Here is an 11,828-nt window from a genome sequence, read left to right on the forward strand (position 1 = left end):
ATCAGTGGTATCAGAGCCTAGATTGGTTTCTATTGAATTCATACTTTGGTTGCTTCTTTGTTGCTGAAAAAATCATTTTTTTGTCCTCTGGCTGATGAACTCAGCGAGTCCCATGGTGGTACTTGGCGAGTAGGCTCAACTCGGCGAGTCCATCTGTCTACTCGGCGAGTTCGAGCGTCAGAAAAAGGAAACTTCGGGATTTCTTGCTGTTTATCTTTGAGATACTTGCCTTAATCATATTAGATCAATATAAATCCGATTTTATGATATATATGAGTATATTCTTGACTTAACTGAAGATATTTATCAATTAATAAAATATTTGTTTCCTTATTTGATAATTGATTAATTATTTTATTAAATTGGTAAATTGTTTTACAAGAAATCATTAAATAAATCAAATATGGATAATTATGGAATTAATTGTTAATTAAGATTATTTGTTATTTGATCCTCTATGTTTTTAAAAGTTTAAAACTTGACCTCAAGTTTTGAAATTTATGTTTTGTGATTAAAAGTTTAATTTAGACAATTTAAATTTCAAACCCTAGAATTTTACAAGTTTAAAATCCAACCCTATACTAATATAATATTACAAGATTAATATATATATATATATATATGTATAATTAAAATGCTAGTCTTATCGTTAGTATGCCTCATTTACGAAGCCGGTCTATAAGGTGGGTATAACGTTGCTGCCTATAAAATGACGCTTAATGGGTGTACACTCACACCCACCGCTTGCTTGATCGGTGGAGGGTCGTTAGCCGAACGGGTAGGATAGGGCAACCTCATCTCTTCATTAAAAGTATAATATAAAATACAAAGTAACTACATGTTTTTCAAAAAATTTCCCAATCTTAGTTACTTTAGGAAAAGTGAATTGATGCAATCCCATGAAATTACACTTTGCACCCTTGTTAAGAAGTTAGTGGAGCGTGTGTGGTTTACCAACACACTAATTGGTTCTAAGCAAAGGTGGCAGAGGGTGATTCATTGTTTATCATAGTTCGATGGAGCGTGTGTCGTTTACCGACACATCGAATAGGTGATCGTTACAATGAAGGCACCATGTAAATTTGCATGGTAATTCACACCCACTTTGTGATCCTCGGTATCCCAGTCACAAATGAGAGGGTCATATGGAGATTTAAACATGCCATTGAAAAGTTTTCAATGAATCTCATCTAAACCTAGGAATTCTCAATACATTTAGAACTTAAAGTTATGTGGTGGAGAATTAGTGAATCGTCATTCACTTACCTTCAAATTGTTTGCATGTTAGATTACGGCATCCCTTTTCTAATATGTAAATATTGTTGTTGGATCCTAGCCCTAATTTTTCTTATTGGGTGATAATTAGGGATTCATATTCTAATCTATCTTTGTCCTTTCTATTTGTAGATGTCGAACGCAAACAACGCTGCTGCTAGTTCATTCACATTGATGAGCCTTTGTCAAAAGGTTACTTTCGATGGGACGAACTTTAGCGAATGGATAAGATACATTCGCACAATTGCTCGCTATGAGGACAAGGAGTATGTCCTAGATGAGAAGCTCGAGAAAATCAACCCAGAAATCGCTACTCCGGCTGAAATGACCGCTTTTGAAACTCATGAGCGTGATGCAACAAAGGTACATTGCATCATGATAGCCACCATGAATACCGAATTCCAAAAGTCCTATGAGGACATGTATCCGTATGAAATGCACCAAGACTTGTTGGAGAGATACCACCAGAACGCGAGGCAAGAGCGTTACGAGATTTTCACTAACATGATTTCCGCTAAAATGGGTCATGGAGAATCTCTTACCGTGCACCCAAAAGATGCAAAGGTATGTCTATTGTCTTCGCAAGTTGAATGTTGACTTTGGGGAAGACTTGGCGATCGACATGGTGCTTCACTCTTTGCCTCCGTGTTACAATCAATTTAGGATGACCTACCACATGAACAAGGAAGAGGTCACCCTAAGCAAGCTCCAAGGTCTCCTTAGGGTTGCTGAAAGCAACCTAAAGGACAAGTCTGTTGCACCCACTCCCAATCCACCCGCTGCCCCTGTTTTGGCCATTGGGCAAGGAAGAGGCAAGAAGAGGAAGGGTCCGTCTAAGAGCCATCGCAAGGGAAAGTCCCGAGATGGTTCCTCTTCTAGTGGGACCAAAGTTGATCCTGCTAAACCTTGTCCTAACCCTAAGGAGGCAGAGTGCCATCATTGCCATAAAATAGGGCATTGGAAGAGAAGCTGCCCAGACTACTTGCAAGCCATAAGGGAAGGAAAGATCAAGCCATCTTTCGCAGGTATTTATACAATTAAATCTAATGATTCATCTCATGCTAATTCTTGGGTCCTTGATACCGGTTGTGGGTATCATATTTGTTCCGATTTGCAGGGACTAAGAAGAAATAGGGATGTGGAGCATGGAAGAATAAATCTAATCATGGGGAACAGAAGATTGTCGCCTGTGACCAAGATTGGAGTGTATTCTTTAGTGCTTAGGAATGGTTTATCTTTAGATTTGAACAATTGTTGCTATTCGCCAGAAATGGCTAGAAACATCATTTCATTTCATGGTTTGTTTAGACAAGGTTTTAGATTTTCTTTTAATAATGAGAATGATTCTATTCTTGCTTATCTAAATGGTGTCTTATATTTTGAAGCTATACCATGTAATGGAATTTATGAAACTGTTATGATTGTAGATAACTTAGGAAATGATGTTTTATACATAGATTCTTCCAATGGTGTGGATAGAGCATCCTTGTGGCATTGTCGTCTTGGACATGTCAACAAGAAGCGCATAGCCCAACTCCAAAAGGATGGAGTGTTGGAGTCATTCGACCTTAGGGAAGATGACACATGCGAGTCTTGTTTACTTGGAAAGATGACTAAGTCACCCTTCATAAGTACATGTGAAAGGGGTGAGGGTCTATTGGACCTAATACATACCGATGTATGTGGACCGTTTAGATCAACCATGAAGGATGGAAACCGCTTCTATGTGACTTTTACCGATGACTATAGTAGATATGGGTATATTTACTTAATCAAGTAAAAGTCGGAAACTTTTGAAAAGTTCAAAGAGTTCAAAAATGAAGTGGAGAATCAATTGGGCAGGAAAATCAAGATGCTTCGATCCGATCGAGGAGGAGAGTACCTAAGTCTTGAATTCCACGATTATCTCAAGGAGTATGGAATAGTTTCACAATTGACGCCACCTAGGACACCGCAGTTGAATGGTGTGGCGGACAGGCGTAATCGAACCTTGTTAGACATGGTTCGCTCTATGATGATTCGTGCTTCACTGCCTATCTTTTTTTGGGGGTATGCCTTAGAGACTGCCGCCCATATCCTTAACCGAGTCCCTACTAAGAAGGTTGCCAAAACACCTCACGAGATGTGGACAGGGAAAGCTCCCTCGTTGGAACATATCAAGGTTTGGGGTTGCGAGGCTTTCGTAAGACGAGATACTCACGACAAGCTCGAACCTCGTAGTGAGCGATGTATTTTCATCGGCTACCCGCAGAAATCCTTTGGATATCTCTTCTATAGACCGAAGGACAATGTTGTCTTTGTTGTGAGGATAGGAGTTTTCCGAGAGCGAGAACTCATAAGTCAAGGAGACAGTGGGAGGCAAATCGAACTTGAAGAGATTTAAGAGTCGATAGATGAAGGAACCTCTACCGCTGGCGCTCAACCCGAGGAGGAAACTCTGGTTGAACCGATTGACGAATCCTTACCTCTTAGACGTTCTGATAGAGTTAGAGTTCTACCCCAGTTTTATGGTTTTCATATTACTACCGAAGAGGATACGTATATTAGTGATGGTACACTAATAAATCTAGATGAACCTAATAGCTATAAGGAAGCTATGGCAGGCCCGGAGTCTGCGAAATGGAAAGAGGCAATGGACAGCGAGATCCGATCCATGTATGACAACCAAGTTTGGAATTTGGTTGATAATGTGCCCGGACGTAAGACCGTCGGGTGCAAATGGATCTTCAAGAAGAAGACCGACATGGATGGAAACGTACACACATATAAGGCGCGATTGGTTGTGAAGGGCTTTACTCAAACTCCCAGAGTTCACTATGATGAGACCTTCTCACCAGTTGCGAAGATTAAGTCTATTAGAGTGATGCTAGCTATTGCCGCATTTCATGATTATGAGATTTGGCAAATGGATGTCAAAACCGCTTTCCTTAATGGGAAGTTGGCTGAGGATGTTTACATGGCTCAGCCAGAAGGTTTTGTCGATTCGAAGCATCCGAATAGAGTGTGTAAGCTTGAGAAGTCCATTTATGGACTTAAGCAAGCGTCTCACAGATGGAATCTTTGCTTCGATGAGAAAGTCAAAGAGTTTGGATTTGTACGAAGCGAAGATGAATCATGTGTATATGTCAAAGCCAGTGGGAGTATAGTAAGCTTCCTCGTTCTGTATGTCGACGACATACTACTCATAGGAAACGACGTCCCGACTCTGCAGGAGGTTAAGTCCTGGCTCGGGAAGTGCTTCGCTATGAAGGACCTCGGAGAGGCTTCCTATATTTTGGGAATAAGGATAGTGAGAGAAAGAAGTAAGAGACTAATAGGACTTAGTCAGGACATTTACTTAGATAAGGTACTAAAATGTTTTAGTACGGAAAACTCGAAGAAGGGAGAATTACCGATACAAAGTAATGCCAAGTTGAGTAAGACTCAAAGTCCGAGTACCGAAGCTGAAATAGCAGAAATGAGCCGAGTACCATACGCTTCCGCAGTTGGATCAATCATGTATGCTATGACTTGTACTCGCCCTGATGTAGCCTTTGCTTTGAGCATGGTTAGCAGATATCAAGGGAACCCTGGCAGAGCCCATTGGATTGCGGTCAAGAATATCCTTAAGTACCTTCGGAGGATGAAGGAATGGTTCTTAGTCTTCGGAGGGAGTGATGACTTGAAGGTGCGAGGGTATAGTGACGCCAGCTTTCAGACCGATAGGGACAACTACCGTTCGCAGTCGGGTTGGGTCTTTACCCTGAATGGAGGAGCAGTAACTTGGAAAAGTTCCAAGCAGGAAACCGTAGCTGATTCAACGTGCGAATCAGAGTACATTGCAGCGAGCGAAGCGTCGAAGGAGGCAATATGGTTAAAGAACTTCATCGGTGATCTTGGAGTTGTACCCGCCATAAAGGAGCCCATGGAGATTTTCTGTGATAATGAAGGAGCGGTTGCCTTGACCAAGGAACCGAGGGATCATGGTAGATCTAGACATATCGACAAAAAATATCACTTTATTAGACATCGTGTAGAAGAAGGACAACTCGTAGTGAAGAGGATATCATCAGAAGATAACCCAGCAGATCCGCTTACGAAGGGACTGAGTAGGGTTAAGCAGTTGCAGCATGCTAGGAGTATTGGGCTGAAGGATGATATTAGTATAGATTAGATAATAGTTGAAACGTGTAATAGATAAATGTAATTAACATTTGATGATTAAATAAAAGAGTATTATTTATGAGTAATGTTATTGTCTTATGTTAATTGTTTAACTATTGTTTCATTTTGCATGTTTTGACTTCCAGAATAATTGAGTTTATTAAGAATAATCGAATTGTTCAAATTGTCCACAATCGTTCATATGTTGGAAGTAGGTATGAATGAAGATTTTCATGAATTGGTGTGTAGATTGTCTAAATGGTATTAGACATAGCAAAATTTTGCTGCAACGTTCATGAGTGCTTATGAACTAGTTTTGAGCATTGGAATAAACCCATGCTTGCTGGAATCACCTTATGGAATGTGATAAAAGGGGTGATCGCAAGACGATAATATCATATAGTCTTAAAACCAATATATATGGTTTGTTATTTGTTGATTGGTTGTACATTGATAATGCGAAACCGCATCAGTAACTTGATGTTATAAAACGCATTGTTGTGTATGGCTGATTAATGAATAAGTAAATGCATATAAGTCGAAGTTTATCTGTTACTTTTATCCCAAGAGGGTAAAAGCGATATCTCGACCGCTCGATGATTTGATTTGACTTATGTGTCGGGCCCGGTCAGAACTGAATTGATGTGTTCGATTAAGTTCTATGTCAAATGAATCGGAGATCGAGAAACCAAATGCTAGACAAATTGTTCCATAGAATTGTCAGCATGATGTCTAACAGAGGACTGTACGATCCCTTATCTGAAGGACAAGATTGATTAGATCAGAGTTTAACAGCGTGTTTGAGAGCTACGATTGCTAATAGGAATATACTTGTATATAGTTACTAGACTTATCCAAGTGGGAGACTATTGGAATAGTGTCTAAGGCTACAACTATATTAGGCAAGTATTTGACCCGGTTGAGCATGGTCCTTTTGGGTTGCCTTCACCATAGCAACTTGACAGGATGATTTATAATGAGAGAAGGAATATTATTAATATATTATAAGAATAATATAAGGAATAATAATATTATTATTTGATTAATATAAGTCATAAATTAATTAGGAATTAATTTGGTGACTTAAAGAGATTAATTAAATAAAGGGGTATAAACTATCAATTGTTTGATAGTTGCACTTTGGGCTATATATCCTTTATGGATAGGGGGTGGACGATTTCTAGGGCTAAGGATAGCCATAAAATCGTCCAAGGCTTATCATGAAAGGGATTTGGATTGCTTAGGGCCTAAGTTATCCAATTAGGGTTTAAGGGTGAAACCCTAGGAGCCTTGCAAGTATAAATAGACCCTTAGGGTCAAGAGAAATCGGCACTTGTGCTTAGAGAAGAAACCCTGGCCGAATTTCTCTTCCCCGGGGGGGGGGGGGACTCTAATCATCCTCCTTGCTAGTTGGTGTTTGTAAGCCATTAGAGGAGTGACAATTGTGACTCTAAAGCCTCAAGGACAACAAGATTAAGCAAGTGATTCAAGGTAAACTTCTAATCTCTGTTCTCATATTATTGTTATTGTATATTAGCCATTAGATGTCTTGGATTCAATGTATGTTCAATTAGAGAAACCTAGATCCAAGCATTAGGGTTGCATGTGCACATAGGAATGTTCATATGGCCAAAACCCATCAAGAATGTCATTCTCATAAGAATGGTTGGAATCCATTCGACTCTGGACCATTGAAGAAGATCAAGTGTATTCTTTCAAGGATTGTATTTTTAAAAATTCTATGTTTTTTAAGAATTTATTTCATTTATATGACATACTGTTGGAATATATATAATTGTATTAAAATGTATAAGAATATTATTTAGTAATATATATATATATATATATATATATATATATATATATATATACACACACACACATTCAGATGTCCATGAATATACAAGGATCCTATTATTTTTCAACTAATAGTTCAAGAATGTTATATTTTTTTCAAGAAGTTCATTTAATCAAAATTCTATTCTGACATTCTTGTAGAATATCATTATAATAGAATGTCAATCTAGCATAATAAAATTTGATATAATTAAGCATTACGTTATAATTAAAATTGCATTAATTAAAAAATCTGACTTTTTAAATCATGAGAATTAGTTATCCCCAAAAATCTAGAAATTTTCTTTTTTAAATGTATCTCAATTGACTAAAATACCCTTATAATGAAATTAAATTGTGTTTTTCTATTAGTTTTAATTCAATAATATATATTAATCACTTTTTTTTAAATAACTAAAATAATTGGTTCACAATGAATTATACATCCACACACAATAGATAGTTAGAATATATATATATATATATATATATACACACACACACACACACACACAGTGTTCTAAAAAGTGCACCATGGCGTGAGGCGTGGCTCCGCCGTTACGAAAAGCCTCATAACATTGCTGTTAGGCGTGGCGCGTGGCAAGGCGTGATATGACACGCCATTGCGCGTTATGACGTGTTATGACGCGTGTTTTTTCGTTTGAGACACGGTTTTTTGCTCTTTGTTATGTCTTTTCTAATCGGAGATACATGTTTTATGGTTTTCGTTAAATTTGTGTTACTTGTTATTGATCTAACACTTCTAAAAAGTAGTTATATTTAATATAAATTTATATTTATGTGGTAATATAATTTTAAATTAATACAAAATCTCCACCTCACATCACGACTTGAAAAACGTCGTGACTCGCCATGACTCGTTAATTTTGAGGCTTGACCTTGTCGCCACACCACGCCTCACGCCATTTAGAACCATATATATATATATATATATACATATATATATATATATATATATATATATATATATATATATATATATATATATATATATATATATATATATATATATATAAAGAAACCCTATGCTTTAGAAATTAAGCAAAATAGGAAAGGTGGATCAATGTAGAATAAGTATGGGATTTTTTTTGGATTTTCGGCTGTTTTTTCTTGATTTTAAGCAACCTTATGGGTCGGGTCGTAATGGATGGTTCATCCCTCATGATTCCACTAAATGGGACAATGTGCCACCGTTTGAAAAGTAATCTCGTCACCTCCACGCTTCCATTCACCTCCTCCAATGCTTCCTTTCCTCTAATGCTTCCTTACTTTCTCAATACACCACCTCCATCACCTCTCTCTATCCAACAACCCAATATACCGACGTTTGCTCATTTCGCCACCGCTGCTCTGCAATTGATCAATCGATGGGTTTCTTTGCAGATAAGAAGCATAATCGTTGTTTCATATTGATGCCGTAACTCCATACCACTGGTTTTCTATGAACTGTTTGGTCCCCACATTCTAATTTAGGTTTCTATAACTAATAATCCACTCGCGCGGACTTTCTCTCTGACGCTCTTATCTTCTCTGGCTTTCTTTGGACGGTATGACTGCTCCTTCTTTTCAGTTCGTCATTTCGCTCTCTGCAAACCTTGTCTCTTAGTTAAGCCATTAATCCAAATTTAAATCTATACCTACATCTTCGTCCAACAATCTAGGTTTTGTTGAGGACCGGAGCACCACACAATTGTAAGGTAAATGCATCAACTTTTTTTCCAATTTAAAACTCTCCCTTTGATATATTGAAGTTCAATTTTGATTTCCTAGATTTACTGGTTCTGATTTTTATATTGATTTTTTTAGTTTTGGAATCTCCCTTGACAATCTATGTTTTTCATATTAAAAACAAATTAGAGAGAGACGAGTCTACCACTGGTAAGAAATTGTTTCAGTAGTAGGTTTTGGAATTATTATAACTACAATTTGTGTTAATGGATGTAAACTCTAAGTTCAATTTTTGTTCATTGTTTATACATGCAATATTCTGTAAGTTGTATTTCGACCTGTTTTTTTGTATATTTATGTTATTGTTACAACCTGCATGTGTTTGATTCCATATCATTATCCTCAAAATTGAATATGTTTTTCTTTCATTAGCTATTTTCTTGGTTCATTATCCTCAAAGTTATGCTATTTCCTAGTATATTGGAACTGATATCCGTCAACCTGAAATACATGCTCATCCGTCAATCTAATCTCTATTTAGTTTTGGAATATTATTAAAATAATGGTTCTTAGTCAGAAATCAAAAACTTATCTTATGGGTTGAAGATTGCACCCAAGCTATGCCAATATCTATATTAGATTCGAGTCTGTGTTGATTTTTGGATATTTTCACCAACAAACAATATGCAATTTTGTTAAGTTCGGGCTTCTGTTGAACTATTATCTTGGGAGTATTTTTTATACCAATTGATTGGTTTAATGTTGAGAATAATCGGTTCGATTGTATCCGTAAGCCTTAATATTTTGATGCTCACTGTTTTGATGAAGTTACAAAAGCTATGGTCGCCCAATCTGCTGATTATAATTGCGATAATTTAAAATATGATTTTTTTTTACTTCATTATGATATCCAACAAACATGGATTGGTTTCTGATAGTCGACTAAATCGCATGGCCTACTTAGGTTACGAGGTTTCAAGTTGCTTTTTGTGTTATAGACTTTGGAAGAGTGACGATTTTAGTTTTTTAGTTGCAAGGTCAGCTCTTGTGCACTGCAAAGTGTTTTGTGATGTGTATAATTTGATATATGCATGTTTTTATATTTAGTATAATCGCTTAGATACAATTTTATGATCCAATAAGATATGAGAATATGAACTTTGATGTGAAGAGACTTAAGAAAGCTTATCTTTATTGTCCTGCCAAAATTGAAAAATACATTTTCTGATGGTTTATGTTCTTTTCCAACATCTGCAGTAATATACAAGCAAAAACGATGACCCAAGAACGAGAAGTACATCCAGATTGTAGAAATTGTTTGATGTTCTCTGTCGACTTAGTACATATAAATTATGTTAAAGAAAATAAATTGCAAGCACATACTTTGTTTAAAAAATAATACTATACAAAGGTAAATTTAAGTCTTGAGAGTAGGATACTTGATGACTTTATCTACAAAACTGACAAGATCATTTGTTAACACCTTTAGTTCATATACTTTTTGAGTTATTATAGACGAAGTTACAAGGTGACAAACTATAAGGTGGGGCCACCTTTCTGTGGCTATAGAGGTAATGATCTGCGTTATGTTATTTCTTACAAAGATTGTTATTATACGGCGGATAAAAAAGAATTTTGCTCTGTTTTGGGGCATTCCAAATCGAAAATTGCTATATGCCTTTAGTGGGCAGGCTATTTTATTAGGGGTGTCCCTCATACTTCAAGCGGGACCCCAATTCTCCACATAGGTCTGCCACTGTATGCCATGTGTTTTCGTGCATTTTTCTTAGGTTGGACTATTTTAAATTATAACATAGATAAATGCTTTAATAAAAAAAGCTTTGTGATTTTTTAATATGTTGAATAAATTTGTTTTGTTTGAGTTTTAGTTTTACCTAATATTTAAGATTGAATTATGTTTTTTTTGTGAATAAGAAATAATTTAAATGGGACTTATTTGTGAATATATTTATTGTAGTTACATGCGATTTTATGTTAACCATAAAAGTGAAATAGAAATCGATTGGTTTTGGAATACCATATTAGGGGATTTGAATAAAATTTGTTGTAATCACGAGAAGCACTAGAGAAACTACTGCTTAATGAGGGAGGATTAGGGAAATCCTATTGATTTCAGCTTTCTCCAGACCTCGGGGAAAAGCAACCTTGAGACTTGTTATCCAGGGACTTGTTCAGAAATACCGTATGGTAGAATCGTAACCATAGAATACGACCCGAATCGAAATGCATGCTTAATGACGTTTGATTAAAGGTAAAGCTCCTTCATTTGCATGTTGGTTTTAGCTTATTGTTAAATATGGCCTGCTTGATTAAGATTTGTAGTGATGATTATGCTACACTATATTTTTCTCTAATTTTATGATGATAAACTGCATTTGTTACATTTCCTTTTTTGTTAGACTATTCAATTTGGAAACAGCCATTTGACATGTCATTTATTAATATCACATCATTGTATTTCCAACAAAAAAAAATATAGACGATGTACTTTAGTTTTTACCAGATGGCAATGCATTTCAATTTTCTTTTCCATAATAGCAATTTACTTTCAATGGATTTTTTTCCCGATATTCTCTTTAACTAAAACTTTACGCAACTCGTGGGTCGTGCTTAGCAAGGCCTCTAGATTTCCCTAGTGTGTGTGTGTGTATATATATATATATATATATATATATATATATATATATATTCTTCCTAATAAATGAAAATAATTTTGCTACATGTCACTCTCTTATTAACTTGGACACATGTCATTTTTTGGTATTTTTGACTAATTGTTTTTTCCATTTGTCAATTTCTTATTTTTCTTTTATTTTCTTAATTAACATATCATATTCACACCACAATTAATAATTGTCTTAATT

The 11,828-nt window shown here is 36.0% G+C and overlaps 1 long non-coding RNA gene across 1 annotated transcript; it reads left to right on the plus strand.

Annotated features, from left to right (window-relative positions):
* The first annotated feature begins 8,445 nt into the window (after positions 1–8,445).
* Positions 8,446–10,457, plus strand: LOC145064768 (uncharacterized). The gene is made up of 3 exons (XR_013688068.1): positions 8,446–8,972; positions 9,082–9,153; positions 10,201–10,457. It is a non-coding gene; the product is annotated as an uncharacterized LOC145064768 (long non-coding RNA).
* The last annotated feature ends 1,371 nt before the right edge of the window (positions 10,458–11,828 follow it).

Source organism: Lactuca serriola, chromosome 7 (genome assembly GCF_051521515.1).
Source record: "Lactuca serriola cultivar US96UC23 chromosome 7, Lser_US96UC23_V15, whole genome shotgun sequence".
NCBI classification, from domain to species: Eukaryota; Viridiplantae; Streptophyta; class Magnoliopsida; order Asterales; family Asteraceae; genus Lactuca; species Lactuca serriola.